We start from the raw sequence: 27,755 nt of genomic DNA, 5'->3' as shown, positions 1-27,755 counted from the left end.
AGTTATAGATCACTACAGATACTCTGTTGAAGACAAAATAAATATTGCATGCAGCATTTCCCAGTAAAAACGTACTCTCAATTTTATGTTCTTCTTAATGCCGCATAAAATATTAGCTAAAGAAAACCTTAACTTTAAGCATCACAAAGATAAGAAGAAATAAACTTATTTCCATCTGGAGAATACTACAAAATTACTTAACATAGAATTTAAAGCAAACATGGATTTGCTATTGTTGTTCTGTAATATGACCTTTTCTTTCTTTTTTATAATCTCTATGCTCAACATAAGGCTCAAACTCACAACCCCAAGATCACGCTCTACTGACTGAGCCAGCCAGTCACCCATGTGATATGACCTTTACTATGGGTATCCTGAACTGGGGTGGGGAGTTGCAGGGCTATGTATGGTGGTAGTACGTTATGTATGGTAGTGGGCTGTAGAGACAGTCCAACACATCATTTCATAATTTATTATTTCTTTTCTGGGACATAAAGTGTTCTAGGGTTAAACCAGAAGTACCGCTTTTCTGTTCTAAAAAACAATCTGACCCTTCAAAAAGAGACAGTTTACTAAGACTTGACATAAAATATCTGCAAATTAAAATATGCCATTAGAATTCTGGCAGCAGAAAACAGATCAGATTGATACAAACACAGCTAAATCTAGTGACTAACACAGAGGAAGTGTAAATGTCAGATGTGGGAACAAAACAAAACAAAACAAAAACCCCTCAGCTCTGGGTAGAGGTTATGGGAAAAGATCCAAAGACATAGGTAAGGCTAGTCTGGAGTCGGTCATTACCAGCTTGCTGGGAATAGCGAAAGACCACCTGAATCAGCATGGACATCCCTTTCTCGGGCAGCAACTTTCCAGATTACAGATGTGCCAAGGACGTGTTCATCAAAAGACGTCCCGGCATCTCCATTTACGTAGTCCCATTTTACAAGTCCCATTTCCGCAGCCTCAGTTTCCTCTCTCCACAAAACAGAGTGAACAAGACCTGTTTCACCAGACTATGAAAGGGAGTAACAAATTATAAATGTGATCTAGAAAATGTGCTTGTCAACAGAAAATAAAGAGCTCTTAAGATCAATTATCATTATTTCTGGGTTATTACTTAATATTATTAAATTTTCCTAGGGTGGGAGCAAATCCTGTCTCTAAACAGGGTATGAGTTTGGAGAGTCACAAAGGCTGTTCTATTTTATCTTGAAGCAGAGCACCTGAAGCTGAAGATACTCCTCAAATAAATTAACGAACTGGAAAGCCAGGAGTATACTTGGGTATAAAAAGAGAGACAAAACACTATGGTTGTACAGGTCTTTCAAGAGTCCCTCTCACTGACTTGTTTTAATCATGTCATGTATCTGGCAAAGAGAAGAGGCCTAAACACGGACATATCGCAATGAAATTCAAATTTAAGACATCCAAGTCCATCTATCTAGAAAAAGATGAAATTAATTGCTCAGTTCTCACAGTGTATCTTGGCTATTTACTGCTAACGCAATTATGCCAATTACTGATACTATCGCAACACTCAAAGCAGCTGCTTTCTAAAAGGGATTAAAGTTCTGAGGGACTATTGGAATAATGGGATCACAGAATTAAAATCACTGATGACAGGCGTTAAAAAAGGGAGAGAGAGGGCGGTACAAATTTACCAGGCTACCTGACCACAAAAGATTTTCCTTTCAAAGCAAAATTAGTTATGTAGGGGAATATATTTTATTACAAAAGGTACAAATTAGAATAGCATAGCCAGCATATGACATCATGAATTTAAATCCACAGCGAACGCTGCTCCCTGATGAAGCTTAGCCTCCCCATAAGGTGAAGGAGTTAATAAGTGCACATGGTAGTGGGATTCTACACACTCCCTCCAGCGCTGTAGAAAGAGACCCTTCTTGACTTGCCTCCCCTCTAGTCCTCTGCTCACATCCCTTCCTCTAAGAGTAGGAAGACGCTACTGGCTTTAACACTGTTCAAACATTGCATTTGAGGCCAATCTCGCCATTAAACTGATTCTTCTCAACTATCCAACCTCCGTTAGTGGCTCTCCACCAGACTGGAGTTTCACCAGGTAGATAAATATAGGCGGAGAAACAAGGCCAGGCTTTCATTAGGGGAGAAGTCAATTTGACTTAGTCTGCAGAGACCGGAGCTGCCAGGGAAATGAAGAAGCACTAAGCCTGCGCATGAAACCACCCTCTTCTCGAGCAGTTTGTGCTCTCCACCTGGGAACATCCGAGATGCAGCAAGACACAGATGTGAAATTATAAACTACTTGGTGAATGCGAGAAGTCATTCTCCATTTTCCTCTGATGGAAAATGGAATATAATGAATAAAGACGTCTGGCTCATACCTTTAAGAGTACCTTCTGTCTGAGCGAGGGAGCCTGGCTGAGAGAAACCACAACTGGAGTTAAGCAGCCAGACACCAGACTAAACACCTCAGAAGTAGCTGTCCCTCATTCCTGGTCGCTACCTTTCCAGTGCATGTCTACATCACTAATTCCCTCTGTTCTGAAAGCCTGGCCCCAACCACCCCCCCCACCCCACCCCCAGAAAAACAGAAACAAAACAAAACAAACAAACCCACCAACAGACAGCAAGGCTCCGCTAAGGAGGTGGGCTTTCGGAAGCCGTGCACCAAGACTCTTGCTCCCCTTTCCACCTTACACCTCGCTCACCCTCACTCTCTCTCCCTAGGTCCCCACTTCTCACAAGCTACCCTTCCTAACATCCAAGCCTCCCAGAGACTTCGGAGCAACAGAGCGCCCCGCTTCGGGCAGCAGTGGCGGGAGGAGGCGGCGGTGAGGGCGGAGAGGGCAGCTGGGGACTCGGGGAAGCCTCCCGGGCAAAGGCAGCCCCGCCTGGAAAGCGCCTGCCTAGGCTAAGTAAGCCCGGGCAGGTCCCGCAGGCGTCAGGCAGCCCAAAGCCCTCCCGCCCTCCAGGGGCGGGGGACCAACACGCCCGGGGCAGCAGGCCACAGTTGGGCAGAGACCCCTGGGGACGAAGGCGGGCAGGGGGGTGCCACCAGGCTACCGTGGCACGCACGCGAGTGAGGCTGCGGCGCGGAGCTGGAGAGCAGGCTCGGCGGCACCCAGGGGCGGCGGCCAGTGACAGCCCAGCGCCCGGCCCGCGGGCTCCCCGACCCGGCCCCACGCACCTGGACCAGGCGGCCACCCTGCTCCCTCAGGGCGCTCTCCGGGGACTTGGCTTCCGGGGGGAGGGGGGCGCTCCGCAGGCTGGCACCAGCGGCGACAGAGACTTCACTCCTCCATCCTGGGACCCGGCACGTTACAGACAGCCGTGCACTTCCTGTTTGAAAACACAGGGGAGAGAAAGAGGGAGAGATCCGAGTGTTGGCAGAGTGGAGGGAGGGGCGCAGACCCGCGTGAGGGAGGACACAGGGGGGCTGCGGGTTGCATAACTACCGCCGCCCCCGCCCGCCTCGCCATGGTCCCTCCGGGCGCTGTCCTCTGACCCGCTACACCGGCTTCTGGCGAGGTGGCTCCCCGAGGCCCGGGCCTCCCCCTGCCGGAGGCCTCGCGGCCGGAGCGCTCGCAGCCCTTCCGTTTCCAGCCCCTGCCTCGGTTCTCCCCTCCCCACAAGTACCGAGTCAATGGACTGCACGCTTCCTCCCGAGCGCGCAGAGCGCGGTGCCGCGTGTAGTCTGCCTCCGTTTTCCTCCTTTCCTTTCCTCTCCTCCCCGCCCCCGCCCGTGGAACAAAATCGCCTAGGGGAAGGTGTAAAGCCGGGACCCAGCCTTTCCAGGGAGTGGAGGATGGATTTATGCAAAATTGTAAAGCGCATAGCCACATCCCAGTATATTCACTCCAGCTCAGCAACTGAAAGACCCGAGGATGGGAGGAAATTACTTGTCTTACGCCTGGCTGAGTCAAGAGAGCGTGCACACCGCCGCGAACTTGGGGTGGAGGGGCGGGGAGAGCGTTCCAGGGGGGCTACGGTCTCTAGGCGCACCAACCTCAAGCTCACAGTCCCCTAAAATGACAGATACCAATCCCACACAGAAGATAGTGATATAGTGCGTTCTTTCAATGAACAACTAAGGATTTCTCTGTGCTTATGAAATCAGAAAGCAGTTCCAAAGTTCTGAGTTTGGGTTGATTGTGCTACCCTCTGACTTTGGTGAACTTCGGGGTAATGTTTAAAAATTAATAAACAGATGGTTTAAGAATCTGCTATATGCAGAGCATGCCAGCCCTAGGAGTTTGTATGTGCGTTTAGTGCCTGGTTTCTGGACTTCCAGATGTGGATGGATTCATCTGTACCCTCTCTGTCCTTGCACACAAATCTCTTGGGTTACAAGGTACTTACAGGCCTGTCTTGGATAAACAGCTCCTTTTGTCACAAGCTGATGACTTAAATAAAATTTATTCATGTTTCAAAACTCAACATGGAGAGTAGGACAATTATTCTATATAAAAAGCCAAATTTTGACTGAAGTAGAAATTGATGGACATTAAGTTCCTACTCTTGGCTAGACAGCATCTCATTTTAATCAGCTCTTAGTTTCAACATTTCCCAACAGATCTATGAATGTCCTATTCTCCTATTCCCAACTGAGGAAATAGGGTCAGAGAAGTTAAGTAACTGTCCTGATGTCTCAGCTAGAAAGTGGTCAAATGGAGGGCTGAATAACAGGTCTTTCCTACGTATAAAATCTGGGCCATTTCCTCTACACTCTGCTAATTCTCAAAACAATAGTGAATCCTGGGAGACAAATCAAGCCCAGTGACCATCTGTGATCCATTTCTTCATCTCTAAATGATTCTGCAATTTACATGCTATAACCCTGTTCGACTACCTAGGGTCCTTACCCACCTCAATAATATGTACCTTTATTACCCAAGCAGAGGACACGGTGCTCTTCCCCAGTGCCTACGACTGGCTCTTTCAGCCTTTTCAGAATTACTCAATGGCAAAAGTTCAAAAGGTTCTAGGACAGCCACTCTTATGCCAAGGTACAAAGTCTGTGCAAGTTCAGAACCTAATCAGCTGACTAATATTTGTTCCCTGAATTCTTTTTCTCTAACTGGGATTTTTTAAGAGGGAAAATAAAACAACATACACATGACCTCAGCTTTGAGTGAAACTGTTGAAATTCTCTCCTTTTCTATTCCTCTCTGCTTCAGCGCTTAGCTCACACTCACCTGTAATAGTATGCTATTGCCCTCCTGACAAGCCAAGAAATAGAGCACATATAGAAAGGCGATTAAGAATCTTGGCAATGGCAAGACCCCAGGCACCTGCAGAGAGTGAAGGAGAAAGTTTATCCTGTCTCCAGATGAACTGCATCTCACCTGCCCTTGCCTGCCCCCTCCCTAAGGAGCACACTCGGCAGTAGGAGCGTGCGCAGGTGCACGGCAAGAGCAGTTCAAGAGGGGCAGCGGGGGCCGGGTGGGGGCAGAGATACATCCCCATCCTTCAGGCATGCCCAGTCTAATGAGGGCTTGTCACTACAAACTTCTGAGGGGTCTCAGCATCCTTTTAGGGTCCCGCTGGGCCCTGGCTGCCACCTTTTCCTTCTCCCAGTCCTTTGCCTCCCTAGACTTGTCAATTCTTCATCTCTTTTCAGATCTCTTCATGTCTTTCATCCTTTTTCCCAAAGCACTACCATATCCCCCCCCTCCATAAAGTACACAGCGGGAAGGCAACAGAAAGGAAGGCACGTAGCTCAGAACTGTTCTCACTTCTCTCTCATTTAAAAAAAAACTGTCAATGTTACCATGTTTTTGAGGACACAATTCTATTTTAAAATACATTTTTGGGGGCTCCTGGGTGGCTCAGTCAGGTAAGCACAACTTTGACCGAGGTCATGATCTCAGGGTTCATGATTTCGAGCCCCATGAGGGTGTCTCTGCTGTCAGTGCAGAGCCTGCTTCAAATCTTCTGTCTCTTCTCTGTCCCTCTCCCACTCATGTGTGTGTATTCTCTCTCAAAAATAAACATTAAAATAAAATAGATACAATACAATACAATACAATACAATACAATACAATACAATACAATACAATACAATACAATACATTTTGGTAACCCTGCCTTCATTTGTTACTCATTAGGACTCCAAGAGCCTAGAAGGAAAACCTCTGAAGAAAAAGTGAATTCCTAAGAAAATCCAAAGGAAACATGCTTAAATTAACTTGCATGGATCCCAAAGTTTACAGTTTGGATAATACATACAACACTCCTATGACTGCATCAGTCCCACACATGCTTCCTAAGAGCCACAAGGTCTAAGAACCATATCATACTTTCCCATTGTTCAGCTATTCTCCTGCACCTTCTGTGTTTCTGTGTTTCATGGAGAAGTGTTTCTACCTTATACCTGTTGAGAAATAAATACACACACACACACACACACATACATTATGTATATCACAACCTCCTAGGAAGAGAAAAAATATGCTCCCCGGTAGGTACAAATCATGCCACAAGAGATAAAATTGATTTTGGAAGGATATTGGAAGTTCATTTTGAGAGTCTCCACTCCCTAGGTATGACAGTCCATGGATGAAGATGGCAACATTGTGAAAGCCATTTTGGAAGCTCCAAAGTAAATGACAAGAGACAGCTTCTCTGAGGACTAAGAGGTGTGGAGGAGGAGATGATAAACTCATGTCTCAAATGATGCTGCTTATCTTCCTTCATCATAAAAAAGAAAGACAAAGACCTTACTTTGGTGGTTAAAAATGTTTGCCACAGATTTCTTTGTACGAGGACTCTTGGTCATTATTACGGCTGGATTTTGCAAACAAGAAAAAGAAAACTGACAAGCTGTCTGGTCACCTAAGAGACGGTCTCTCTCTGTACTCGCAGCCTTCAGTCAGCGTCCTTGTCTGTCTGCACTTCCAGGATGGCACCCGGAACAGGCTTTTCGGTGAAGGAGGTCTCTGGCACTCACACTCACCTCCCAGCCTTTGCAGAACCTGGGCCATGGCTTTCAAGGAAGACGTCCTCGGAGCCAACTGGCTGCCTAGACTGGCATCTACCCACAGAGGGGTATGAGCCATTTTCCAGGAGCTAGAGTGTCATTTCCCACGGCAGAAATGTAGTAAAGGGGTACACACCATTTTAAAAAATTCTGCCTGCACGATGGTTTAGGGTCCCTTCTGGGCACAGGGGTTTCCTGGCTTTGAAGGAGCTGAGAAGGAAAGCACTGCTTGGAGCACCCCATGGCAGGACTTCGAAAAGTCAGCCACAGAGGAGAAACACAGGGCCAGGGTGACTATAGACCTGGGCTGGTAGACCTCTCAGCCCAGTGCCCCAGGGTCACAGGCTTCCAATCACACATAGGAACTCACCCAGGCTGCCCAGAATTAGGAACTTGACCTGGGGGCCCTCACATGCCCTGCCTTACTGAATTTGCATAACTGCCTTTACAGGGAAGGGTCGCTAACCCTATGTGAGAAGAAGCAGTGGGGCTCACAGATGTTAAGTCATTTTCTCAAAGCAGCAGGTAATGGAGCTAAAACTCACCCTGGGTCTGAACTTCCTCCTTTTAATTAAAGAGAAACGAGTGGGTGCCTTTTTGGCTGTGGAGTTATAGTTCTGTGCTACACAACTTTTACTCAGAGGACTCTTACTTACTTTTCAAACCCAACTTGTAATGTTCTCTTAGCTGCATCATGTGGCTTCATCACCTTGCCAAATTTTTGTAAAGTGTAAATTGTAAATGTGTATTTTGCAACAGGCCAACTCATTTTAAACCCTGGCAATGCAAGTCCATACAAATTAGGTTACATATGCTCTTGGGCTGTGGCTGAATATTACTTCATGAAATAATAAAGAAGACAGATCTACAGGTCAAACTGTGATAATCAAAATTTCAATACATTTTTTCCTAGTCTCTCTCTCATTCTTCAGTTAGTATGGAAATACATAATAAAGTAGGCCATCCTGGCTGATGGGCAGTCACTTAAAGAGCGTAAGTATGAAAGAATAGCAAGAAACGACGTAAGTTTGACTAAATGCAAATACCTGTACACAAGTTAAGAGTATTCAAAATGGTCTGGCACAAACTGTTAGCCGTGGACAGCCGTGGGTTATTTACTGACTGCTGACTGTGATGTGTATTGTGTAGACTAAACACTGCCCTATAAGACATTTTTCTTTGGAAGGCACGTTTTGTCTATTCATCTTCTGTAGTGAGTATTTCTGCTTCCTTATTAAAAAAAATATTTAGGGGCGCCTGGCTGGCTCAGCCAGGCCAGCATGTGACTCTTGATCTTGAGGTTATAGGTCTGAGCCCCACGTTGAGTGTAGAGCTCAGTTAAAAACAAAGTCTTAAAAAAATTTAATTCTCTTTGTGCATCCATTTAAAAAATAATATATGGGGGGCGCCTGGGTGGCTCAGTCGGTTGAGCGTCCGACTTCAGCTCAGGTCACGATCTTGCGGTCCGCGAGTTCGAGCCCCGCGTCGGGCTCTGGGCTGATGGCTCAGAGCCTGGAGCCTGCTTCCGATTCTGTGTCTCCCTCTCTCTCTGCCCCTCCCCTGTTCATGCTGTGTCTCTCTCTGTCTCAAAAAAAATAAATAAACGTTAAAAAAAAATTAAAAAATAATATATGAAAAATCCAACAACTTAAAAGAATTGCTCCTAACAAGTCAAACAAATAAAACTTACACTACCAACAAAATCGTGTTCTTAAAAAGGATTTAAAAAATACATAAACATCATAAACATCTGTACACATCTGAAGGTACCAAATTATAGGAGCTGAGAGGGAATAATTCACACACATCACTGTTCTAGTGAATATATCAATTCTCAATTATCTATTATAAAGAAATCCTTTTTAATGGGGCACCTGGGTGGCGCAGTCGGTTACGCTTTAGACTTCAGCTCAGGTCATGATCTCACGGTCCATGAGTTCGAGCCCTGAACTGGGTTCTGTGCTGACATCTCAGAGCCTGGAGTCTGCTTCAGATTCTGTGTCTCTCTCTCTGCCCCTCCCCTGCTCAGGCTCTGTCTCTCTCTCTCTCAAAAATAAAAATATAAAAATTTTTTTAAAAATGTTTTTAATGTTTATTTTTGAGAGAGACAGAGCACCAGCAGGGGAGGGGCAAAGAGAGAGGAAGACACAGAATCTGAAGCAGGCTCCAGGCTCTGAGCTGTCAGCATTGAACCTGATGTGGCTCATGACCTGAGCTGAAGTCAGAAGCTTAACTGAGCCACCCAGGTGCCCCTATTATAATGGAATCTTAAAGGAAAAAAAGCAATTTATGAATAACCCTAAGGTGGCAAAATCGAATAGTTTGATTTAATTTTCTTTCCTTTACTTGTAATGGGATGGCTAAGGCAAACAGCACAAAAGAGTAACAAAATACCTAGAAAACCCAGAAACGTTATTATAAACTTCTGAAAGATTATTCACCAATGTTTAAACTAAACCTAACTAAACAAATTTTAGCCACTTTACATACACTGACTCAGTTATTCCTGATAACAACCCTATGAGGTAGGAATTACCACTACCTCTGTATTACAGATCAGGAAACAGACAAAAAGATAACAATTTGTCCGAAGTAACACCGTTAGCAAATAGCAGAACTCGGGCAGCGTGGCTGGCCACAGAGTCTACTTTCAACCAACACATTTTACTACCAATAAGGTACAATTAGATGGGACTTGTTTCCAGCATGAAAGTTCATGGGGAGAATAGTCCCATGGGTATGGCACATGAAAGGCTCAGAGTTTTTCCTTTTTGCATCAAAAAGTGGTTGAAGGGGCTCAGAGATACACAGCCCACTACATGTTGCTAAATAAATGAATACAGGAAAGGAAAGGATATCTGCAGAATGGAAAAGCCAGAGAGAAGAGCTGCTTCCTCTCCTTGAGCAGAATCCTGGACTGCAAGGCTCCAGGACTGCCTGGCTACAGCACAAGTGAGTTAGCAACGGAAGGGAATCCAAGGATTCCCGTGTACTTTGATCTTTCTGAAGCATTTGATACAGTGTGCCATGAAATCAGGATCACTAAATCAACTGAAACTTATGTGGCAACAAGAACCACCCAGGAGTTAAGCAGCTAGAAAGAAAAACACTGGCCGGATCTACTGGTATGGTGAAGAAAAGAACCGTAAGGAACAGTTTTCAAAAGCAACTCAGAAATTACTCACACCGTTATAATCAAATGCGCACGTAACATTAATTTGGGAGGTGTAAAAAGGGCAAATGAGGGCGAGCCAATGGAGTCCGTTAAATTAACCAAGGGGTGACGAAAAACAAGGAATTCAGTTTCATTTTTGTGCTCCTTTTAATTTTCAGGGAGGGGCTGGGATGTCCGATGGGTGCTAACCACCTCTAGACCTGAAATGCCAACACTGAGCTAAGTATAAAGTAAGCAACAGCAAATTGGAGAGGTTTAGGATTTGGGGGCCTTAGGTCTGAACTTTAAAAAGCATGCTCCTATTATTCCACACACCATCAATACAGTTCCATGAAAAATAATATTCCTTTCAACAAGAAGACTTTGTTAGCAAAATTCAAAGAAATGACGGGGCTCGAAAGCTGAATTTGGAGGTCGGATGAAAAAGTCAGTCAGTGGTGTATGTATAATCTGGCCCCACTACAAATATGCCACACAGGCAGGAGGTCATGAGAATGGTTTGCAGACACCCGGCAGGATAAAGAACAGTAGAGAAGGAAGAGAGAGGAGAGCTAAAACTTGGACTAACATTATTTTTTTAAGCATAAATTATAATTTCAAATTTCTTTAATCTTGAGAAATCGCTTCTCCCTTGGTAGAACTGTTTGCGTTCCCAGCAGAAACTAAACTTTAAACGTCAATAGTTGATTTAGAACTCAAGAAAGGGGAGTAAGGGAGATCTGCAACATTTGGAAAAAAAGGCTTCGGTTCAGGCTGGGTCCCAGGAAATGGACAAGTGAGCAGCATTTCGGCCAACTCCTAAGAGACTGAAGTGAACTGTGAGCACTGAGCCACCCTGCCTGAGGCAGTGGACTCCAGAACTCACATCCTGAGAGACTGCGCTGATGAACAGTCACTGAGAAAATCCTACATACTCCATTTCCCTCTAAATAAAAGAAAAAGGGCAAATAGAACACACAGGCATAAAGATTAGAGCCATACTACATTCTAGCCATGAATGGGAAAATTTATGTGGAAATGACCCTGTTCTGAGATTATTATTTAAGATTTATAGAGCATATAAGACAGATCTTCTCCAAGGTTTGATTACTGGCCCCCTCGCGTCGTTTCAAAATTATCCACACAATGACTGTTGGGCTCGGTCCAGCCCCAGTCCCCGATGTTCTAATGCCCACAGGAACTATTCCTGGATCTGGCTGCTCTCAGAAGCACCTTTTGAATATAATCCTCCAGGCCAGGCCCCACCCCAGATTTACACCATCAGCATCACTGCTGGGGGTGAGTGCGCCATTCTGTTCATTTAAGGAACTCCCAGTAACCTAAGGTGCAGCCCAGTTGGGGAATCCCTGCTGCAGACGTTTACTCCTCTCTTCACGCTACCATCGATGAAGTCAGAGACTAGAGCAAATAAAGTCCCTTCTCGTGAACCTTTAGTGGAATAACCTTCAAAGGCAATGGAACGAAGTCAAGTTCTGTAGCAGGACACTCCAGGCCCTCAGTAACCTGTCCCAAACTGCTTTTCTGCTCTCCTTTTCTCCCACATCTCTCACTCTGTCACAGCATCAATTCCCCCAAACACACTGCATACTTCCTTTTTCATTTCCATACCTCACCACTCCCACCCTGACGGTCCCAGTCTACTGCATCCTTCAAGGTCCTTTCTGAAACCATTTTTCTGTGTGTATGAAATCTTCGCTGGTCTTTACAGTCTTGGGGCACCTGGGTGGCTCACTCAGTTAAGCGTCTGACTCTTGGTTTTGACTCAAGTCATGATCTCACAGTTAGTGAGTTCGAGCCCCACATCAGGCTCTGTGCTGACAGGGCGGAGCCTGCTTGGGATTTTCTCTCTCTCTCTCTCTCTCTCTCTCTCTCAAAATAAGTAAATAAATAAACTTAAAAAAAAAATCAGTCTCTCTTTCCTCTAAGCAAATGTCCAAAAACTTTAGCTCATGCAGGGGTTACGGCATATACTGCATGCACACTGTGCTCAATTATACTACACTGTTCACATGCCAGTCTCCTCCCTGAAAGCAGGAGGGAAATGTAACTCATGTTTTATTCTGTGGATGAGAGACAGATCCAGGTTCAAAGTTTAGTTCCTCCAGGTACTTACTAGCACTGTAACCCTTGGTATGTTATTTAATCTTTATTTATTTTTGAGAGAGAGACAGAGAGACAGAGCATGAGCAGGGAGGGGCAGAGACACGGAGACACAGAATCCGAAGCAGGCTCCAGGCTCTGAGTTGTCAGCATGGAGCCCAAAGTGGGGCTTGAACTCACAGACTGTGAGATCATAACCTGAGCCAAAATCGGACGCTTAACTGACTGAGCCACCCAGGTGCCCAGACCCTCGCTAGGTTATTTAAACAGAGTGAGCCTCAATTTTGTAATCTTTGAAATGGAACAGCAACAACAAATGATACCTATCTCCATGACTGAAGTGAGGATAAAACATGAAAAATGTTTGGCTGAATATGGACCACCTAAAAATTCACCAAAATGACACCTGTTTTTATTATTTTTTATTATTAATTTTTGTTTGTATCCTACTAGAATGTACCACAAGACACACTGCTCAAAAAGCATTTGCTTTCACCAAAAAGAAAAAAAAAAAAAAGCATTTGCTTTCAGAGTAATAGGCAGTGATTTCCTAAAGGCCTCTTTTCCTCACCCAATTCCATTCCGTTAGGAAGGGCATTTCATAACGTTCCTAGTGACAAGTCATGTCTTATCCCCCTTTCTTTCCTTCAAAAACCAATGTACGAAATTCTAATACACAAGCCCCGTCAGTGTCCCTCCTACTCCAGCCTGGCTTTTTGCTTTGAACTACAGTAACTGCCTGCAGCCACAGTGTCGCTGCCCAGAATCGCCCGCTTCACCCTCACAACAAACAGTACTTTGTAGGCAAACTGGAGGCGAGCCCAAAGTAGGAGGGGGAAAAGCCAAGGAAATGGAGTTTGGGCCAGAAACTGAGTCCACACCCACACTATCGTCCACACTAGAACACAGGTAAGGGAAGAACAGGAAAGGGAAGAAGTTCAGATCAACACAAACCTTCCCAAGTACTTCCAAGCATCCACCTCACTGCTCACCCATGGAAAATGACTTCCACGGCTCACAAAGGACACACTGGTCCAGTCACTGCCTAACACACACAACTACTGTTGTTGATAAACTACCGTCCTGTATAATAGCACCTTACCCTCACGAAACCAGTCATATTGCCACTATTCACCCCATCACTCCCAAGGGGATGAAATCCAAGTCCTGTGAAATCCAAGGTCACATGGTCAGTAGAAGAAAGGGCGAGGACCAGAACTCAAGTCCCTAAGCTCCAGACTCATGGACCTCCCACTGCCTTACATTAAGTGTGAAAAACAATTTTTTTTTTAGGGTTCTCAGAAGCATTCCAAACCCACTAGTTGTAAAGGTAAACGTAAAACAGCTTTCGTGCTCTTAAAAACGATTCTGGTGCCAAGAGTGAGGGTTGTAACAGCAGCAAGGCCCCAACGGCAGCCCCGAGGATGAGCGGTCCAAGATGCTGGCACATGGTTCCAGGAAGATCTTCAGCTTTCTGTTCCTGGATGGAAACAGCTCCTGACAACTCTGTTCATTCTGTTTGTGGAGGAGCAATTAGGGAAGGAGTATAATACTCATTCTTTTTTAAAATCCCACCTTGATCCTGAGTTTAAAGCTGAGGTAATGTGGAAAGCAAAAGAGTTTCTAACGCCAATCTGAGGTCCTTGCCGGGAGAGAGGGCAAGAGGCAATAATGCAATCCTTGAAAGGACGGATCCTGAAGCAGCAAGGGCTTCGGTTCCCATCACTGCCCTGCTACTACCGCCAATACACGCCCGAGCTCCTTGACTGCTGCCCACGGTCACGGGGAAGTGCGTCCACACTGGGGCACTCTGCCTGTCGTGAGGGGCAAATGAGCTACTACATGCAAAGTGCTCCAAACAGTGCCAGGTGCGTGTGAGTACTTCATAGATGTTTCCTATTATTATTTCCAGAAGAGAATCGCAAAGATTGTGTTCTTTTCAAAGTGTATTTCATAAGAAGTTTCAAGAAGACTTCTTGTCCCATTTGTTGATCCATGATGCCCCACACCAGCACAAAGATTATTTACGAGTTTCACTTCCTGATAGGATCTTTCTGGGTTCCCATCTGTGGACTGGAGGCACTGGAAGAACAAACGGTGGAATTTGAAGAACTGTTCTTTTTCCCAGCAATAGTGAAGGAAATCTGCACCCATTCTCTCAATACTACAAACTGGCTTCCATAAGGAGAAAAAACCCCGAAGACCTTCACTGCATTACCCTGATGCGAGGGCACATTTTTAAAATGCGTCTTCTATTCTGAAAGCAACCAAAGTGTTAAAAATTTAAAGTTTCACCAGCTGAGAAGGACATGGTTCAGCTCACCCAGGGATGACAGTCCTAAGGACTGGAATAGAACCTGCTGATGAATCAAAAGAGTTCTTTCCCAGAAAATGCTGAAATTCCAGGAACAATGTGCTATGCTCGGGATGATTAAGAGAACAATGCTTTTAAAAATCCCCCTCTCAGGCTAGGAGTCTAGCCTCCGCTACCAACAGAGATCGGCTAAAGTGTCACCTCTCTGAACCTCTCCACTTTCAGAGAGGGCATTTGTTCGACCTATTCTAGGCGAACGACTGAAGGCTTCTCCCCAGAAGAGCAGATAAACCAGGCGGCAGCGTTAGTGGGGGTCACAGTGCAGGTCTGAGGTCGTGTCCTGCATGGAGGCACCCAGCCGGGGAGAAGGGGCGGCAAGTCAGCCTCCACTGTTCCCCAGCAGCAAGCCCCGACTGGGCAGATGCGGTCGTGCTGTCGCTAACTTCACACACGGGGGCGTGGGGGCTACCGCAAGCCACGGTGAGCACGCGAGCCCTCCACAAGCAAAACAAGCTGGAGCCCCGGGGAGCCGTGTGCGAGCTGGGGGGCCACCTCGCTCTGGATCCCAACACAGCCAACTTTCTGCAATGCAAACGCTTTCCCGGTTTCCTTTTTGGTACTGGCTGCTGTGCAGTGTCCTCTTCTGCTTCTACATTCTCCCTTCTCACATGAACCCTTCACCTTCCCTCTCACTCCGGTTCTCCTTTTGCAGAAGCCACAACACAAATTAATGCGCACACACTAGCAATGGCGAAAGAATGGCACTCTGCCCACCCACAGAGATCCCACACTACTTCGCAGTATGTATCAGTTCATGATTTTCCCTTTCTTGGGTAAGGACTCTCCTAACCCTGTCTTCCCTATCACCCCCAAATCAATTTTGAGATATAAATAAATGTTCCTCTTCCCTTATCTTTGGGGGGTAGATGATCTCTTTCTTCACTTCCCAAGTGGTACTCACCCCTCATTCTCTGCTCTTCGGCCCACCTGCCCCCTCAGCCCCCAGCTCTGAATCACTTTTGCCTAGCTCCTTCCCTCCCAAACTATACCATTCTCCCTGAATGTTACTCCTCAAGCAAGACAACCCTTCAAATGCATTCACTTCAAACATACCAAATTTAAAGGGCAGAAACTGTTACCATCATTGAAAGTATGCGGCTTTTGAGTTTTTCTGCTTTATGTGTACATGGCCAGGGAGGGGGGTGGCGCGAAGCACAAAGCAATGAAATCAAGTTTTGATTTGTTTCCACTTAAACTGATTTGCCAAGTGTGCTGTGGTTTTATTCACATCCTATGCTTCTGTTTACCTGGCCCCTCAGGGCTGTCCATCTCTAAGGGCCTAAGGTTGCAGGCTGTATCTCAGCCCACAAAGCCATTTTGTTTGGTCGGCAGGAAGTTCTTATTTAAAATGTTGAGTTAGCTGATCTTTTAAAATCAGGAGATTTTAAAGCAATAATCCAGATTTTCTGGCTTACGGTGAAAAATCAGAAGATCTGGCAAGACTTGCCCACATTCCCATATGGCCAACAATTGGCTGCTGAACAGATCAGCTAAACAGAGCCCCTTAAGGCAGACCTGCATTTTCTAGTTCAGCCCAGGTCCAGCCCCCTCCCTCCTGACCACCCTACCCTGAGGCTGATGACCAGCTGCTGCACATCATCTTCCCTGAGGCCTGCTGCAGGCAGTGCTTAGTATTTGCCTGAGACCCGAGGCAGAGCCACCATCCACTCTAATGCTCCCTCTAGTTAGTGCAGAAACTACAGATGCAATTACCCAGTTTTGGCTCCATACAGATTTTGCCAGGTACAAATAACTTATAAGGAAAAGAACTTAGAACCAAGAGAAATGGGAAATGCCCCATAATAGAAAAATATTTGAAAAGAACTAGGCTAGAGAGAAAAGTGTCCCTCCCTCTGCCTTTCCCTCCCTCTCTGTACCTGTGTGTATAGGAAGGGGTGCATCTGTGAAATCTGTGTTAACGTTGCAGACCATTTCCTAATTTGTACTTTATTAGTGGTCAAATGCTAGTATGAAAAAACCGTGAAAGGAGAGATTCTAGCAGGATGAATTCATTCCGCTGAAATACTTATACTTGATCATAATAAATCTATATTAAGACAATATAAATACAGGATATAGATATTTGGATATTGATTCATGGTCTATTTAGAGGAATACAGATATGATTATTTTTTTAATTGCATATATTTGTGATAGCAGTTGTTCAGCGAGCACTTGGGTATAACACCTTAATAAATATCAGCTACATCTTGCCATATTTGTGTCCAGCTGTTACTGTAAGGCTGATCTCTTTAGGAGAAGGGCGCTTCATGTGTATGTACTATTACAAGTGGCATTCCATCACCAACACTGGTGACAAAACAGAATAGGGCTAGAAAAGTCACCAAAACAAGTGCTTTTAAATTACCCTCTCAATTCTAGGGTAAAGTTTCACTCAAATGGTATTATTTTGGTTGCTATTTTCTAAAACCCTGTGTGCTGGTGAGAACACTGTCCTAGAAACCAGAAGATGCAGGTGTCACTGGGGCTCAACTCTCTACGGCCTCTGTCCCCACGTTTCAGATCTGACCCCAGATCTGTCCATGACCTGGACAAGCTGCGAGGTCCCTCTAGACCTCAAAATCCCATTCTCTTTCTTGGCGTTTTTTGGTTTTTGTTTTTGGCAAGAATATGAATAGGTATTATAAAATGAATACAAAGAATACAAGAGTAATGAGAACAGTAGATAAGAGAACGGGCTTTGAAATAACAAGGCTAATTTCAAATTCCACTTCCACCATTTCTGTGTGATTTTTTTTACAAATCACATAACCTCTGAAGCCCCAGTTACCTCATCTGTAAGGTAGGATGTAAGTCTACCTTCCACTCAGGATTGCTTCGAGGATGGCATGAGAATGCATGTAAATTTCAGGGCATACATTTGGACAATCACAAAATGCCTAATTAACAGTTGTTAGTATTAATTTGGGGTAGTCCACACATTGTCCAATTACTTCTTGACCAGTTAAGTTAAAAAAACAAAACAAAACTAGTTACATCTGATAATAAATTGATTTTAAAAGCTTATTTAGTGGGGTGCATCATGGAGACCATTTTCCAAACAATTTCAATTTTTAAATATCCCTTAGAACTAAGCTTGGAACAATCAGTAAAGAGGATTTTGACTGATGGTATTTCATACACAGTGGGATGGCATGAATGTGTCCTGTCTCCACTGCATGAGATCTGGAGATCTGGTGCTTTCGGGTGATCAACATCCTTCAGAGGGGAGGGTGGTCTTGTGCTTCCTTTCTTCTCCCTCCTTTGTAGAATTTATTGCAGTGTTGGTGATCTGTTGACGCTAAGATTTAGCAATGGAATTTATGGGTTGCTGGGAAAGTGAAGCCTTCCTTGGCAGTGTTCCTAACTATTACCAGCAAGCAGAAGAGGAAAGTAAAAAAGGGTTTTAAGAAATGTTCATAATGGCATCTAACATGGATATCTGTGAGCCTTCACAACAGCAGGTGTCAACAGGAGGATAGGGACATCTTGAAAACCTCAGCAGTAGTAGTTCCACACTTGATTTCATAGACCAGTAGAATCTTACAGGAAGGCTGTCATAAAACTGCCAGGGTTTGGGTGACCAAGACATGACCTCAAAAAAGCGATCATCGCCATCCTTCACAAGAGCAAACAAAATTAACACCTTAAAGTAGGAAGTACCCAAGATTTTTTAAAAAGACCTTTGAAATTGAATAAACTTAGCATTAAAATCAAAACTCAAAAGCTTGCCGCATTGCTTTTACTCTTTTACCCCACAGGCTGGTGCAACTGTCACCATGGAACCTGGAAACAACTGCTCAGGAACAGACTTCAAGTTGGTTCATTATGCCATCCAGTCTGGGGATGCAGCACCTCATGAAAACACCACGGGCCACCCTGTGAACGATCCACTGCCTTGGTCATCACCTTCCAAGGACACAGATGTATCCTTAAAGTTCTTTGTCTTAGTAACTAACTGTGAGCCTGTCAGCCACGAATGTTTCAAAACCTTTTGTCTTCAGTGGGGACCCAGACTTCTGTGTACAAAAGACAGTGAGTGGTTCTGTCTTGGCTCTACACATGGAATCACTTGGGGGGTGGAGGAGAGCTCGTTTCAACACGAAACTCCCCCGCCCCCACTCCCCGGAGATTTGGATTCGATAGATGGGGCTTGAGTAACTTTAAAAATATTCCCCAGACTGACTCTGATGATAGCCAGGGTTGAGAAAAACTGGTGCCATATTTTTTTGCCTTCATCCTGAACTTGCGTATTATAAAGCTTTAACGTATACCTCTTCATGCATTCCTTCTGGCAACAGATATGAACAGAGGACCTGCCATGCATGAGGCACTAGGAAATCAGTGCAGAACAATACAGATATCTCCCCGCCCTTGCCACACTGACAAGTACTGGACCATGGAGACAAGGAAGCAGGCAACTGAAACACCACATTCAGGTTTGCTGGGATTAGGGGAACAATCAGGTTCTTCTATCCTTATCCTAACAGTTTCATGGGTTTCAATAATATCTCCTTGCAGTCTTCTTTCCAGATACTAAAAATCCCATTATTTTTTATTTTATTTTATTAAATCCCAATATTTTTATCAAAAAACAGACGGGGAAGGCCCTGTCCTCCTGGAGCTTCCATTCTAGCAGGAATGTCTATATTTTTTAGGTACCATTACATTGGTCGTTCCAGCTCCAGGGTCTTTCCTAAAGACCGGTGCCCCATGCTTTGAACAAAGCACAGTGGAAAATCAAATAAGATTTTCTGTTTCGTTTCCAAAATCTTTTGTATGAAGCTTAGCATTTCCTGCCTTTTTTAACCTGCAAGAGCAAGTTGGGACAACACTGTGAAAGTGTTTTTGAAGTCCTTTCCTGGGTTTTGCCAGCAAAACACCCACCCTATGACAGTTCCATAATTTCTAAGTACCTGACCTCATACTGCCCACAGAGAAACTCACCTGCAAATCTGCTGATGACTCATATATCCTAATACGGTTTCCCTGGAGTAAATCCCCATTGGTTACTTATTTCATAATTCAGAAGAGCTTGCTGTCATCTGTAAACTTAGAAATTCCACTGTGTGCTCCTTCTTCTGGATCAATTATGGTAAATAAGGCCTGAGGGACCCACTGTTTACACACCTTCAAGCAGAGGAGAAATCTTTATCCTTAGCCTTTATTTGTGGTCTTTAAGGCAGATGAATTCTAATGCCTGCTCTGTCACCTCCTGGGTAAGCTACAGCTAATCACATCACCACCCTGGGCCTGGATTTCCTCGATTTTATGGATACAAAATTCAAGTGTTGATACCTTCCATCTACAAAATTCTACCTTTCTACTCAAAATGATACTTCACATCTTTAATTCCAAGGTGGCTTCAAGTTCGGTATAGCCTTTGAAAGTCTACAAGGACAATACCTAAGGGCTTTCAAATATTTTCCCTCTCAAGAAATCTCATACCTTCATAAAACATCCCTTCTGCTCTCAGGAATATCTCTCACCTCCAGAGGACATGGAGAGGTTTCCCATGTGGACCAGAACAGAAGTGAGAGTGAACAGACCATCTGGACAGACAACACACCAGCAGGGGATCAGGGCATGATGGATATTCATAACAAAGAGGCTGTACTTGTTAGCTACAAGATCTGGAATTTTGTTCTAACACTCTCAAAACTGTTGGATGGCTACCATCCCAACCAAATCATTTGTTTAAATCTAGTTTATTGGATAGATCTAGAACATTTGAAGAACTTGGCACTAAGTTACTTATGCTTTCTGAACTGCCTGCTTCAGAAGACATCTGAGCGTGGTAATTTCCTAATGTCATTTCAGTGAAGACACGTGAAATCTGGTAAGTATGAAATTACACCAATGACAAGCTAAACCCTAATTCTGGGAAAAGGGCTTGTTTCTAAGCCCTAATCCTCTCTCCTGCCCCAAATGTAAACCTGTCACTAATTAAGTATTTTGAGCATACTAGCAAAAAGAAAAGGAAAAAAATCTTAGCCCGAGTGGGAACCACGTTCATACATGGTTTTTTCAATACCAGTTATCCTATTTATGTCCGCACAAATTTCAAAAGCAACTCTGATCTGGTAAGCTTCAGATTTGCACAGAACATTAGAAATTCTCTTCCAGATGTCTAAACAGAATTACAAAGACCCTAGAGGATGGAGTACAGATTTCAGAAGCTTGCAACTAACTCAAATAATTTCAAAAGGGCACCTCAGGTGCAAACATCTGCAAAAGCTAAATGCAATGTAGTCTGACCACAAACATAGATTTCTTAGAAGCCCCTGACCTAAGGGCAATTCAACCCCTAGAATTTACCTCCATCACTAAACACCTCAGCTCTCAAATAGGACCAGCAGTGCCAAACTACTGGGTTTCGTGCAGTATTAATACAAGTGACTATAAAGCTTTTGGCAAAGTCATCCTCTACTCCTCTCTCATAGGATTAGAAGGCAGAATCAAGACTTTAAAATCTCAAAAGGCCTGAGATTGGACCAAAATAAATAGGATACCACTGAACAGGGACAAAAACTAAAAACTGTCCACTCAATCTCACCTACACATACAAAAATCTGCCCAATGAATAGGGTCGCAGCAGCTCAACACCATATCTGGATGTTTTGACAGTTTGACTGGACAGAACCTACAGGCGAATCTGTGCTAGGTGCTGTTTTTTTAAAAAAGGCAGTTTTAGGGATGCCTGGGTGGCTGAGTCGGTTGAGCGTCCAACTACGGCTCATGTCATGATCCCACGGTTCGTGAGTTCAAGCCCCACATCAGGCTCTATGCTGACAGCTCAGAGTCTGGAGCCTGCTTCAGATTCTGTGTCTCCCTCTCTCTCTCCCCCTCCCCCGCTCACACTCTGTCTCTCAAAAATAAATAAACGTTAAAAAAAAAAAAGGCAGTTTTGTGGGGCACGTGGGTAGCTCAGTCAGTTAAGCATTCCACTCTTGATTTTGGCTCAGGTCATAATCTCACGGCTCATGAGATCAAGATCGAGCCCCGCGTTGGGCTCTGGGCTGACAGCACAGAGACTGCTTGGGATTCTCTTCCTTACTCTCTCTCTGCTCCTCCTCTGTGTGTGCACTCTCTGTCTCTCTCAAAATAAAATAAAAACTTAAAAAAAAAGACAGTTGTTTAAATTGCAGTAAGTAGATGTTTATGCCTTGGTCTTAGGAAAAAGCTGTCCTACTATACTCTCTGTTGACCAGGCACACCTCAATTACCGTATTTAATTCCAGATACCATTACTCTCCATGAGAGACGCTGACAAACTAAAAAGACATCTAGAAACCATGTCCCACACAGGATTGTGAGAAGACGTTGACTATTTTGCATTGAGAAATGGGGAGAGAGACATCATACCGTCTTTGTGAATTCAAGGGGCTGTCCTCTGGATATGGGAAGTTCCAGAGGCACAGAATCAACGGAACAGTTTCGAGGAGGCAGCCTTCAGCTCAAATAAAAATCACACATGGAATCCAAAGATATAATGACATGTCTTCCTAACTACAGGGTTCCCTGTACTTTCTAGGGGTTATTTAAAAAAATTTTTTTAATGTTTATTTATTTTTGAGAGAGAGAGCTAGTGTGAGCAGGGGAGGGGCAGAGAGAGAGAGAGAGAGAGAGAGAGAGAGAGAGGGAGGGAGGGAGGGAGGGAGAGGGAGGGAGACACAGAAGCTGAAGCAGGCTCCAGGCTCTGAGCTATCAACACAGAGCCTGACAAGGGGCTCCAACTCACAAACCATGAGATCATGACCTGAGCGGAAGTCGGTTGCTTAACCGACTGGCTTTCCTCTAGGGGTGTTTAAACAGAGGCTGTCTAGCAAGTGTAAGAATTTACTAAAGAAGTTAGACCAGGACCTCTCTAAAATTCCAGTTCTGACTCCAAGATTCCCCACCTACCCAGTATTATACTGCCCTGCTAACTGATCTGCCATGATTTCTCAAAAATGCCCTTTTCTTCTGATTAGGCTTTGCCCAGATCCTACTCACTTCAGACCGAGCAGAGCACAGGTCTCCTAGATTGGCTTCCCAAACTTGACGTCCTTGCTCACCGGTCAAGAACCACCTCCTTCAAGGCCCATTCTGAGATGTAACTTTCCTTCACAGTGACCTTAACGTTTGCTGTCTCGAGCAGGGTTTCTCAACCCTGGCACTACTGACATTTCAGCTGGGATAGTTCTTTGTTGTGGGGGCTGTCCTGAGCATTGCAGGATGGATGTGCAGCAGGATCCCTGGCCTCTTTCCACTAGATGTCAGTAGCACCTGCCTCCTGGCTATGACAAAAAAAAAAAAAAAAAGTTTCCAGACATTGCCAAATGTTTGCTGGGAGGCAAAGTCACCCCTTGTTGAGAACCACTCTTCTTGAGGCAAATGATTAGCATCACTGACCTGTGTTTCACGTTTTCCACTAACTAGATCTCCCCTAACTCCATCAGTCTTGTTCTCTGCTCCAGCCAGGCAAACCTATTTACTATATTTGACTTGGGACAAAGCTCACTGCTTCCCCTAAAACATGTTCCTTCCCCCTTCCCCAAAGCACACAATACTTTTATCTGGCTCCAAACACCCTTTCCATTTCAGTATTCCTTGACCTCCTAAAAAATGCAATCCTTTGCTTCTGGTGGTGTCCTCACTTGTATCTGTCTTACCTGCCCTCTATTTGTGCAAGAATCTTCTCCTTCCTTGTTAGGGAACCACAACACCCACTCTGGTTTTCCGCTTGCTGCTGGCACTCAATAAAGTGACTGGTGTTTCTTAGAATGTCAAGTATCAGCTCCAATTATGTATGAAAAGTACGTGAAATCCCTTACCAACTACCATTTCAAGAGCATGTGTGATCATGAGTACACAGTTTGAACAAAACTTTTGACTTCTTCACAGATAGTGCCAATTTACCTGTGTTACTGAGATTGAACCAAGTCTAACTTCCATCATACAGCTACCAAAACAGTTTAGCTACCAGGACATGACAAACACATCAACATTTTGTGAAATTAATTTTAAAAAGCTCATCACAGTATAAAAGCGAAGGGAAAACGGCAAAGTGTTGATCAAGTTTTTGAATTCTGTAAACCTTGGCAAGGAGAAAAAGATATGAATATGGCTCAATACTTTAACTGTTGCATCATACACTACTCAACGTGGTAACAGAAGAGACTGGGGGACTGGGTCACCTAAGGACACTTTCCTCTGCAAACTTCTAACGTGTTGAGTTTTAATCAACAAAGTACACACTCACACACCGTCAATAAAAACGAGACAAACCTAAGATAAAATGTTCAAATATGTAAGTAAACCATGCCAATTCAAGATTTGCATTTTCTTTCAGCTCCGTGGATTACCTAATCATTTTACAGGAGACTCCCTAAATAACCTACGGAGACCAAACACTCCAAATCAACTGTGCTGGATCCTTATTTTAACTCATCTCAGGATCTTTCCTCTCTTGCTTTTGCACTTTAACAGGATTTTAATCAACTGATGTGGAATACAGGAGAAGTGACAACTCTAACCCTTTCCTAGCTGATGGCAGGGGTTTGGCCAGTATTTATGGACAGTAAAATGAAATGCTGTCTACGGACCTCCTTTACTAGCCATGGATTCTTCCCACAGGTCTGTAAAGAGCGGCGGGGGGGGGGGGGGGGGGGGAGGGTCCCAGAAGCTTTGGTGGGGAAGGTCTGAATCACTGTCATTCTTGGCACTTGGAAGTGCCCTTTGGTTGTTTATGAGGCAAACAGCCGTCACCATTACTGCAGACAGTAACTCCTCGCCTGTCCAGACTCTTCCAAAGTCCAGCACAGAACACAAAATAGGTGCTCAATAAGAGTGGCCTGAATGGAATTTTATTTTCAAAGCTCAGGAAAGTTTCCAGAAGCCTGCTCTCTTTTTACTCAGTTATCTTTCAAAATATATCCTCACAGATTTGCCCAACAAGAAGTATTTTTGAAATTCAAGGAAGAAAAAGGAGGAAATTTGCAAAGCAGAAGGAGCCATGTATGAGCCCAAGTAGCTCAAGTTGGGCCCCACAATTGGCTAGGACTCCCCAGTACTATTCCCCATCTCTCGGCCTACCTCTTGAGCGCTCGCTCCCTCACACCTTTGCGTTGTTTCGGTCCTGAAGCCTCACCTCCCCACCTTCTGCCACACAACCCCCAGCTGCGTACCCACTGGGACCGCAAATCCCACCTCTTCCTCTCCAGCAGGGACCTACCTCTCCTCCCTCGACCTGCGGCAGCTCTCCTTCACTGCGGCTGACTTTTTAAGAAACACAACACAGAAAACAAAACAAAACAAACAAACAAAAAAAACCAGCCCTCCAAAAAAACCAAAAGCCTAATTTGTTTATCCCCACGGGAGACCCCAAATGAGGGGGGACATTAGGAGGAAGGCCTCTATCAACCCTCCAGTAAGCAACTTCCCCCAATCCTCCTTCCCAAGCCCCTGGCCAGGATTCGAGCAGAAGTCCAGTTCCCAAGTGCCCACGCCTTCAAACAAGCTAGAAGCGGATTATACCGGTACCCAACCCGGAGATGGCCCGCGGCGGGCAGGGTGCACCTGCGGGCCCCCGGCTCCCTCCCTCCGGCGCGGGGGGCGGGGCGCGGCCCTCATTCCCCGCCCAGCCCACCCGGCGCGGGAAGCAGGCGAGGGGGAGGCGTTTCACGAGAAGTTAAAGGGCTCACCTTCTGGGCTCCCGGCCAGCAAGGCCAGACACCAAACACCCACCTCCGGGAGGAATCAGCGGAGCCGAAACCGGGACTCCCCGCCCTCCCGACTGCGCGGACGGGGGCGAGGGGAGGGAGCGCGCGCGAGGGGGAGCTGGAGGGAGGCAGTCCACACTCTCCTCTCTCAGGGCCCACCGCCGGCGGCCGAGGCTTCGGCGGCGCCCGCCGCTCCAGTTGCCCAGAGCGGCGCAATCTTCCGGGCCCGGGAGGTCGCAGACGGGAACCCGGCGCGGCCCCGCGCGCCGCCCGCGCCCCGTTCCCCCCCCCCCCCCCCCCGCACCGCCCCTGCCCCTCGCTGCCAGTTCCCGGCCGCGGGGCAGGACGCCTGCGCCGAGGGCGCGCGCTTCGGCTCCGGGGCGGCTCCCACCTGCGCGGCCCCGGCCCCGGCGAGGCTAGCACTAACCTTGGGGGGCAGTCGGGGCAGCTTGGCCGCCGAGCCACGGCTTATGCTGAGGCGGGAGGTGGCGGCATCACCTGCGGCGGGCGGCGGCTGCACCGGGACGCGCCGGGGCGGCGAAGGCGCGCGGCGCCCTGGACCCTGCTCCCGAGGCCCCGCCCGCGGCTGCCACCTCGAAGCGCGGCGGAGGAGCCGGGGCACCACGGGCGGCGGCAGCGGCGACGACGGGAGCAGCAGCACATGACTCTGTAACGGGGGGAATTAGACAAAGCGTAACATGGACTCCGGGCCCGTGCAGGCGCTGCAGCTCCGGGACCAACCGCAGCCAGCGAGCGCCGCGACTGGCTCGGCCACAGCCAATGGGGCGGGCCGGGGCCTCCATGTGACGGCGAGCACTTTCCCCTGGCCGCCCTGCCGCGCCCGCGGAGGGTCGGGGCGCTTCCGCAGCGGGCCGAGCTCACCGGAGGGGGCTAGCGGCCAGTTAGGTGGCCCAGGGTCGGGGATTGGTGGCGGGAGGCTGCTGGCCGCCGAACAGGTGCATGGGGCGGGGAGGATCGTTGTCGCCTGAAGACTTACCTGTCAAACGCCTACCTGAGCAGGGCGCGGAGCCAGGCAGACGCTGTCGCCTGGAGGGAGCGGGGCAAGGTCAGCAACCTTCGCCCTTCCTGGGTCTGTCCTTTTGACTAAAACTCTGATATTAAGACATGGGGAGAAATGCAGTGACATGGTGGGGGGGAACTGGCGTAAAAGTTCAAGCAGGCTCTAGTCTAAGGAGCTAAGTACTTGCCTCGGATTCGGGGCACTCACAACTTTATCTTGGCACGAATAGCTTCTCGACTTCATTTGTTCCGTCTCTGCTACTAAAGATATATTGGAGAGTCGGTTCTTGTTTTAATCCGAGTCTACTCTCTTTTCCCCATTCCTTTTTACCAAACTTATCTTGTGCCTGAAGCAGGCAGGTGAACGGCTGCCCTCTGCTAAGGACTGTCCTGCTAAGGCTGTCCTCTGTTCCCCAGCCTGATAGTTTTCCCTCTTGTTTTTGTTGTAAGATTGAAATGTGTTTCCCCTGTTTCTCGTGGGGAGAAGCAGGGATAAACAAGTAAAGCCAGGAGGGATGTTTGGAATTGGTGCTTTATAACAAGTCAAGTGGCTTCAGCCCAATACTTCAGTATCTCCTTTTATCTGAATCCACCCATTTCTGTGAACAACGGAAAGTCTCATCTCTTTTAAGGTCTCTCCATGTCAGTGAATGTTCAGTCACCATTAACTCCGCGTCCCCATGTTTTTTGTAAACATGTGGCACAAAATGTGACGGTACTCTGGTGGGTGTGTATTTAGATATAGGATATAGGCAGGCCTTAGGAAGAGTGGTTTTCTAGGTTCCAGGAAAGGCTTCCGAGAGAAGAGGGTGATTAGAACCGACCCTGGAAAGGGAGCCCTTGTTGATCAGGCCCTGGAAGCAAAGAAGACCAGCCGTGGCAGGGAGGAGCATGAACAGAGGTCCAGAGCACACTCAATGGACTGTCCTAGATGAATTACCACATGACACTAGATTTTGAACCCTTCTGACCTTCTCTTGCTTTCTCACTTTCCTTGCCCTGTCCCTCATACCAGCAGCCTCTCCTATTCCACACACCCAGCTGAGAAGGAGGTATGTGGGCAGGGGCTGTGCACTAAGCGATTTAATCACAGAACCAGATTTGCTCTTCTGGATGTTAGAACAGTTTTAAAACTGTTAACATCTAGTGGTGTAATAGTTTGATTGAAAACACCCCACTATTGTAACTGATTTGGAATGTTTTGCTGTTTGTAAAAACACTTTGTTCCATGTTTTGATCTTCCTGGGGCTTTAAACTATGGTTTGAGATTTGAGAGAAATAGGATTTCAAGATTGGTATAAACTAAGAAAAAAAAAAAGTAATACTTAGAATACAGTTAAGTGTGGAGAAGCAGGCATTCACATACACTTATGAGTACAAATTGGGTAAATCCTTTTGGAGGGCAATTTGGCAATTTTG

At 46.0% G+C, this 27,755-nt stretch overlaps 1 protein-coding gene across 3 annotated transcripts in view; it reads right to left on the bottom strand.

The window, feature by feature from the left end:
• Positions 1-26,045, bottom strand: part of LRRC8D (leucine rich repeat containing 8 VRAC subunit D) — a 121,212-nt gene extending 95,167 nt beyond the window's left edge. Inside the window, exon 1 of one of the 3 annotated variants that reach the window (XM_053214394.1) lies at positions 25,744-26,045. The gene's annotated coding sequence lies outside the window, so the exon portion shown is untranslated. Of the gene's footprint in view, positions 1-3,172; positions 3,313-25,743 lie in introns of those variants that run through there. The other 2 variants (XM_053214392.1, XM_053214393.1) reach the window with 2 other exon arrangements.
• Positions 26,046-27,755: the final 1,710 nt, after the last annotated feature.

This window comes from Acinonyx jubatus, chromosome C1 (genome assembly GCF_027475565.1).
Source record: "Acinonyx jubatus isolate Ajub_Pintada_27869175 chromosome C1, VMU_Ajub_asm_v1.0, whole genome shotgun sequence".
Classification (NCBI taxonomy): domain Eukaryota; kingdom Metazoa; phylum Chordata; class Mammalia; order Carnivora; family Felidae; genus Acinonyx; species Acinonyx jubatus.
This window is presented reverse-complemented; position numbering and strand designations above follow the sequence as displayed.